The sequence below is a fragment of the Camellia sinensis genome, chromosome 15 (genome assembly GCF_055761805.1).
Source record: "Camellia sinensis isolate YWXY chromosome 15, ASM5576180v1, whole genome shotgun sequence".
Lineage (NCBI taxonomy): Eukaryota > Viridiplantae > Streptophyta > Magnoliopsida > Ericales > Theaceae > Camellia > Camellia sinensis.
In genome coordinates this window covers 104,652,312-104,660,561 of record NC_138975.1, presented here as the reverse complement: position 1 = coordinate 104,660,561, position 8,250 = coordinate 104,652,312, and positions in this window count along the sequence as shown.

Genomic DNA, 8,250 nt, shown 5'->3' with positions numbered 1-8,250 from the left:
TTGTATGGCCGACCGTGTAGATCCCTTGTATGTTGGGCCGAGGTGGGTGATGAACCTTTGTTGGGATCGGAGTTGGTTCGGGAAACGATGGAGAAAGTGACACTTATCCATAAGAGGTTGGTTATGGCTTAGAGTCGTCAGAAAAGTTATGCCGACCGTAGGAGGAGACCCTTGTCTTTTGAGGTGGGAGATCACGTGTTCTTGAAGATATCACCTAGGTGGGGTTTGATGAGATTTGGAAAGACTGGAAAGTTGTCCCCTCGATTTATTGGGTCTTTTGAGATCCTTGAGCGGATCGGAGAGGTTGCTTACCGCTTGGCATTGCTTTCACAGCTTTTTGGGGTTCGTGATGTGTTTCATATTAGCATGCTTCGGAAACATGAGCTGGATCCATCACACGTATTGGACTGGACCGATCTAGAGGTAGATGAGGATGCCTCATATGAGGAGAGACCAGTGAGAGTCTTGGCTACTCGGGACCAAGTCTTATGAGGCAAGATGATTCCCTTGGTTAAGGTATTGTGGAAACATCACAGGGTTGAGGAAGCAACTTGGGAGCTTGAATTGGAAGTCCGAGAGAAATATACAGACTTATTTGTTGGTGTTTGAACATACATTGAGGTTTGATTATGTTAACGAAATGTAAAAGCATTGTATATGTTTTGAAATATAAGAACATTATATATGTTGAATATGTTTTGGAAACGCAGGCTTAATATGAACATTGTATTTGTTGTTTAAGCTTGGAACTGCGAATTTATCGTAAACATTGAATATGTTTTGGAAATATAGAATATATATTGAAATTGGTTAAAACTACTAGAAATATATGTTGAGATGTATATTGAGACTTGTTCATCATGTGATGGGATTGAGTGACCGGTGGATGGGTCATAGTGTTGAAAATTGATTTGTGAAACGTTGTGGAAATTTGTTTAAAACATGGTTTTGAAATGTGATTTGTAATTTCGGGGACAAAATTCTTTAAGGGGGAAATGCTATAACGATCCCGGTTTTGACCTGACTCTTGTGGTATCCTAGACTCGGGTTTAATGCTCTCATATTGTTGTTTACCCCTTGCTTCCCTTGTATCTCTTTGAAATTGGCTTTTGGGTTGCTATGATTGTGTTTGGATAGGTTGGTCGCTTGTTTTTTTCAAACCTTGTGTTACCCAAAATTTTGGTCCTTCGCCCAAGCAGCTCTTCCTATGCTCAAGCGGGCTTCGCAAACTCTCAGTAGTTTTGCAAGTCTACAAAACTACTGGGAGAGTGATTCTTACACTCGAGCGGCGTTTTCTACCCTTGAGCAGGTAGGTGCTCGAGCGACCTTTCTTACGCTCGAGCGTTGGTCTGTTGTCTGCAAAACTACTAGATGTGTGTTTTCTGCACTCGAGCGTCAGTGATTGCACTTGAGCGGAATAACTTGTTTTGTCTAACGCTCCAGCGTCAACTCTTGCACTCGAGCGGACTGTGCATATATCAAATCACGAAAATGACTTTTTACAACACTTTTTCAAATCTTTTCTCCCTAAAACCTAAAGTTGAGACTCTCTCTCTCTCTCTCTCTCTCTCTCTCTCTCTCTCTCTCTCTCTCTCTACTTTTCACCTAGTTCTAGTAATTTTGTTACCCTAATCCCTCTGATAAAAAGGTAGACCATCTCAAGATCTCCATTTTGATCTGAATAGAGTTAGATTTGGACATCTTTGAAGTTTCACTCTTGCTTGGCTTGTCTTCTCTCTTTGAGGAAGGGATTTCCTACACCTTCATATGGTTTTTAGCTTAGTTATTTGTCATTGTGTAACAATGGTGGGATTTGGAAGTAGTTTGAACAAATCTACAGTTTGGGTGTGAAATAAAAAAAGGGATTTTTTTTGCTAAATGTGAAATGAATGGGCATGAAGTTTGAATATGAGGTTATATTGTGTCAAAATTGTTGATTTTGATACTTGATACTTGAAAAAGGGGAGTTTTGCCCTAATTTGATTAAATTGTTATTTTGTATAAATAATTGAAATTGACATTGGTAATGTGCAATTGGATGATTGTTGATGTAAATGGTGGAGTTGGACACACTACAAGAAAAAACACTTTCAGCGAATAACATTTTGGTCGCTAAAAGTACCATATTTGGTCGCTAAAACCTTTTCGCGACCAAAATATGTTGGTCGCTAAAGTGTCACGACCCCATTCTGCCCCTAGTAGAATGGTGCTGTGATGGCCAGTAATCCGAGATTACCAAAAGCCAACTTACAAAGATTCACACACAATCAGAGTATACATATGGGGCTTACATGTGCGGAAGCAATATATTTAAATCTAAGTAATCCATAAGAGTTGTGCATAGATCAAATGAAATGACATACATCTTAACATGGTTTTACAACTTGGATACAAATAAAATAAAGTACATATTACATTTTGATCAAAAGGCTTCTCAAGCCGACATATACAAAAGAAGTGAATTAAAACTAAGAAACATAATCTTCAAGAGGTTAGCAAAATGAATCCAAAACTTGCAAATAACATCTAGGCGTCACCGCCTTCTTGCTCACCACCTACATATATATAAAGGAGATGGTGAGCTTGAATACTCAGTGAATGATATAATTAATAAAGGTTTGAATGAATGATATCCGAGATCTTTATCAAAACGATACATATCATAGCTTGTAACAAAACTTGGGATGAATCGAGTTCATCAATCAAATCTTTCAAATCTTCTTGGGATGTTTAATAACATCTACATAATACATGGGGGATGATATTCCGGACAAAACAAGGGAATAATCGACCCGTAATCGATTAGACAAATCCACCCGCACAAGGCCGTCGGTGGGGCCATCTATACAAGACCGTCGATGGCAAAGATCTCTCAAACATGGTGCTACATGGGCTTAAAGTCCCCTAGCATAGGAGGACTTTCCAAGAATGTCATCAAAACAAGATAATATTTGATACAAAAACTAGGGATAATCATTCATGCTTGATCAAATACTTTTCCAAAACGAAGCAAAGCTTTATCAAAACTTTATAACATAGTTTTATTAAAAATACCACTCCCATAGCTCTTCGGGTGTAGGGATTAAGGCAAGGATCCAAGACCTACAAATACATAATAAAGTCTACTAAATGCACTTTAAGAAGACAAGAAGAGATGCTCAAAGATGGATATGAAATCCATTCTTAAAACAAGCTTTACATGAGTGTAAATGATCCTGGCATTTCTTTCCAAACCAAGCCAGGACAAAGTAAAACATGCTGGGAGTTAAATCACTATTTTTTCATCTAGGGAAAACATGCTGGGTACCAACCAGGTCTTGGAATGGATGCACAGAGATGATCTAGGCAAAAATGACCTAGCTGGGTGAACTCATGAGGTCTTGGCAGAGGTATGGTTACCTAGGCTTCGGTGTGCAGCTGTCTGCCGAGGTGTTACAAGGTGCCGGCAAGGGTGTACCATGGTCGGCCTAGGTGTGCACTGGTTAGCCTAGGTGTGCATGCAAGATAGACTAATGGTGCAAGTGATCATGCAAGGTAAGCCAATGTGAGATACGATGCTTGGCCTAGGTGTGAGATCTAGGCAAGAGTGGTCTCGGCGACCACACCTAGGGAAATGAGGTCTGAAAATCTGGGTTTCCCTCTCTTGATGAACATGAAGAACATGAATGCGAAAATCATAACTTCTTTATTCAAAATCTGAGATTTCATGAGATGAGTTCGAAAACATGGACCTGGATATCCATACTTGAAGATCTTATGAAAACAAACACAAAAACATGGATCTTGATACAAACTTTCGGATCAAAACATGGTTTTATTTCAAGAACACAAGAACATCATTTTCTCTTTCTAAAACAAGCTTTAAATCAATGCATAGCTCATGAATCATGCTAGATCATGCAATGTGATCGGATCAACATAAAGAACAAGAAGAGTAGATCAAGAATCTAACCTCAAAACACGAATCTAACAATTCAAGGTGTGAAGATCAAGCTTGGAAATCTAGCTCTCTCTCACTCTAAGAACTTCTTCCTCTTCCCTAGAGCTTCTCTCTCTTCCTAGGACAAAGATATGAAAATGATATGTTTTCTCTCTCTGCCGGCTGACTTAACCCTCTGCTGGGACACGTGGCAATGACTGGTTGGCTCTCCTAAAAAAGGTGACAGAATGACAAGACAAGAGCATAACAAAGGGTGTACAACAAGTAAGGTGACAAGGCACTCTGACAAGGCAATGATCTCGGATTAGGACATAGGCTTCGGCAAGAAGGTTTCAATGATCTCGGCTAGGAAGGGTAACACTTGGCCTAGCTGTGCCACACCTCAGCCTACATGTGCCATACCTCAGTCTAGGTCATACCAGTCCTGGACATAAGATCACTAGGTGCAGGGATCAAAGATCTAGGATGCCTAGATGATAACATCTCAGCCTAGATGATACACATCTCGGCCTAGGTGATGCACACCTCGGCCTAGATGATGACATCTCGGCCAATATGCCTAGGTGATGGTGTAGGTCAACCAAAGTGGTTCCAAGATGGTCCTAGGTGTAAGAGGTTCAAAGGCGTGACCTAGGCTTAACATGACCTAGGCTTGGCATGACCTAGGCTTAACATGACCTAGGCTTAACATGACCTAGGCTTGAGACAGCAAATCACATAAGTACAAAACAAGACAGGGACCTTTACTTAGGCAAAACAAGACAAGGACCTTTACTTAGGCAAAACAAGTCAAAGTCTACAAATGCAAACTTAACAAGACAAAATCATACAAATGCACATGAACGTGACTAAGGCAAGAATATGGGTTATTACATAAAGCCTCGTGACAGATAGTTTTCTACGACCAAAAAAGCCTTTGGTCGCTAAAAGTGACCATTCATGACCAACTATTTTGGTCGTGGAAAGTCCAATTCATATTAGCCAAAAGGGAACTTTTGGCGACCAAAAAAGTGACAATTGGTGACCAACTTTTTTGGTCGCGGAAAGTCTAATTCATATTACTCAAAAGGGAACTTTTAGCGACCAAAGATAAGTTGGTCGCCAAAAGTTAGCACCTTGACCCAAAAAAAATCGTTCTTTTGTGTTGCTTGGGACTTGAACTCTCGACCAAAGAGTCACCATGCACCCAATCCACTCTGCCAATAACATGCTTCTTATTCATATTTGGCAGAGAAAATATATAACCCATAAAAATTGGGTTATATATTATTTTATAAAACTTTTAATGCCTAAACAGAAAAATAGCATGTAATTACAGTAGTATCAGTTTTTTTAAAAATCTATCCCGCCATAACTTTCTACGACCAACTTTTTTTTTGGTCACCAAAGGGTAATCTTCCGCGACCAAAAAAGCCTTTGGTCGCCAATAGATATACTTTTTGTGACCAATTTTTTTTTGGTCGCCAAAGGGTATACTTTCCGCGACCAAAAAAGCCTTTGGTTACTAAAGGGTATACTTTTCGCGACCACCTTTTTTTTTTGGTCGCCAAAGGATATACTTTCCACTACCAACATTTTTTTGGTCGCCAAAAGGTATACTTTCCGCGACCAAAAAAGCCTTTGGTCACTAAAGGGTATACTTTCTGCGACTAACATTTTTTTTTTGTTGCAAAAAGAGCCTTTGGTCGCCAATAGGCATACTTTCCGCGACCAACTTTTTTATTAGTCGCCAAAAGGTGATTTTCCGCGACCAAAAAATTGTGGTCGCCAAAAGTAAGATTTTAGTCGCAGAAAGTTGACTATTTGCGACCAAAAAAAATAGGTGGTTGCTAAAAGTGTTTTTTCTTGTAGTGACACGTTTTGTCTTTCACCTATGAAAATTTAAATAATTTATCTATTGAGAAGATTATCTATTTGTTTAGAAATATTTGTATTGACCTATTGGTGGGGGATAACTATGATTGTGTAGAAATTGTGTAAGGATTAGGTAAATTGAAGCTAATCTAATGTTGGTTGTCATTGAATGTGACTATGCTTTAAATACATTATATATGTATGATATTTGGTAAGAGAAATGGGATGTACTCCATTGGTTGGGAGGAGATAAGGGATGTACTCCATTAAAATTAAGTTGGCCGAAGTGTCGAAGGTGAGAGTCCCGAAATCTCGTATATACATGGGTGTCGATCTCGCGGACAAAATTTTCGTAAAATGGAAGATTTAAGTATTTGTGTGGTAATTGTGTTGATTAGAGAATCACTGAGTTGTAGTCTAAGTTGAGTTGTTAAAAGATAAAGAAATTAGCTCATGAATTGAGGAGAATAAATTAACTTGAAATGAATTGAAGGAAAATGGATTGAAATATGAACTTTTGGACTTTACGATCATATAAAATTTGGATGTCTTGTCCTAAGCATTATATATGCACATTGTATTTATATTTTTGTTAAATCTCATATATTATGTTAAATTGTTCCTACTGGGTTTTGACTCACCCCATTTGGGAAAACTATTTTCAGGTATTGGTGACATGCCTCTGCCAATACAATAGCTTTGAGGGACTTTTGGGAGCAAAAGTTTCTTTATTTTGTTATATTATTTTATATAGCCAAGGGCTTAAATTGTATTGAGTTAGGCTCATTTTTGTGTAACCAAGTAATGACTTGGAAAGATGTAAGCTTATAGGACATATGACTATATGTTTACTTTTAATTCTCTTAACATTGCAACACATGTTGTAGATTCATGATGAACATTTGTGAATGCATATCGCATGTGTTAACTTTTGTAAACGAATTTTGATGAATGAAAGCATATTATTTTCTATTATTCCTCTACTTTAAGAATTGGATTTATTGTAGTATTTTTGGAGGCATTACAATGGGACCTTTGTATGTATAAGAAAAAAGAAAAGGCCAAATAATTCATAAGATCACTATTTGTGATTTATTGATATTTCACAGCTATTGATTCTTAGTAGGGTTGATAATAGATGCTCCCTAGTAGCAAACAAAATTTGTTTTGTCTGATATAAAAGTTTGTTTTCCTTTTTTTAAACTATAGTTGAATTATAAATTTAAATAAAAATATAATAAATAGAAATTGCTTGAGAGAAAAATAAATGAAATATAATTTAAAACTTCTTATTATTTCTTTTACATTTTTCTTTCCTTTTTAAAGTTTATACATAAATTCACAATACAAACACATAATCTTAAAAAATATATTAAGGCCCATTTTGATAAGTAAGTTAACATTTAATTTTTTTATATTTTTTTGAAAAATATATATTAAAAAAATAAAGAAATAATATAATTAAAAAAATTAAAAATATAACTTTTAACCAGCACTACAGGAAAAAGAGGATGTGGTGGCGTTTTTATAGCGACGTTTATTTAAACGTCACTGTTATGAGTATTTAACGGCGTTTTATAAAGCGCCGCCTATTCTATTTCACAAAACGACACCGTTTTATAATGGGAGGCGTTTAGAAACGCCTCCGAATGCGGTAGCCACACGCGCCTCTTTTTTTTTTTTCCTTCTTTTTTTTTTTTGAACCATATTTGAATCTGAATACATACGGACAGATCTCTCCCCCCTCTCTCTCTCTCTCTCTCAACCCTTAATACATACGGACAGATCTCTGTCTCTCTCTCTCAACCCTCTCTAAGCTCTATCGAAGATTCAGATCGATTCAGATCGAAGCTCCATCGAACTTTCAAATCTATGCTTCATCGAAGATTCAGATTGAAGCTCCATCGCCTGCGATTTCGAAGCTCCATTGAAGCGATTTCGAAGATTCAGATCTGAACTCTGACCCGTCGATTACTCGCATTTCAACCTCCATTGAATAGTCTACTTTGTTTCTGAACTGTAATCGGTACTCGCTCTCTCTCTCTGTCTCGCTCTATTTCTGGTTTTTGGGAAAAATGAAGACTGTCTAGCTCTCTGTTGCTGAACTGTAAGAGACAATGCTTGCTTTCCTTTGTATTCGGGATTAACATTTAAGATTGTCTAGCTCTCTGATTAATATTTTTCACTTACTCAAACAGAGCATAAGTATTCAATTTGATTTAATTTTTGAAGATTTTTTGAAATTTAAGTTACATTCCCTATTTCATATTGATTTAGTTTTCCTATTTTATATGTTTTTGTTTTATAAACTAGGGTTAATTTAATATAAATAATGATATGAATAATTTTTTTTTTTACTTTTTTTTTCAATCTATGAGATACCAAAAATTCATTGGAGAGCCAAGCTTCAGAATGTGCCTTGCTAATCCATCCTTAATTCAAGACTTTGAGGTTCA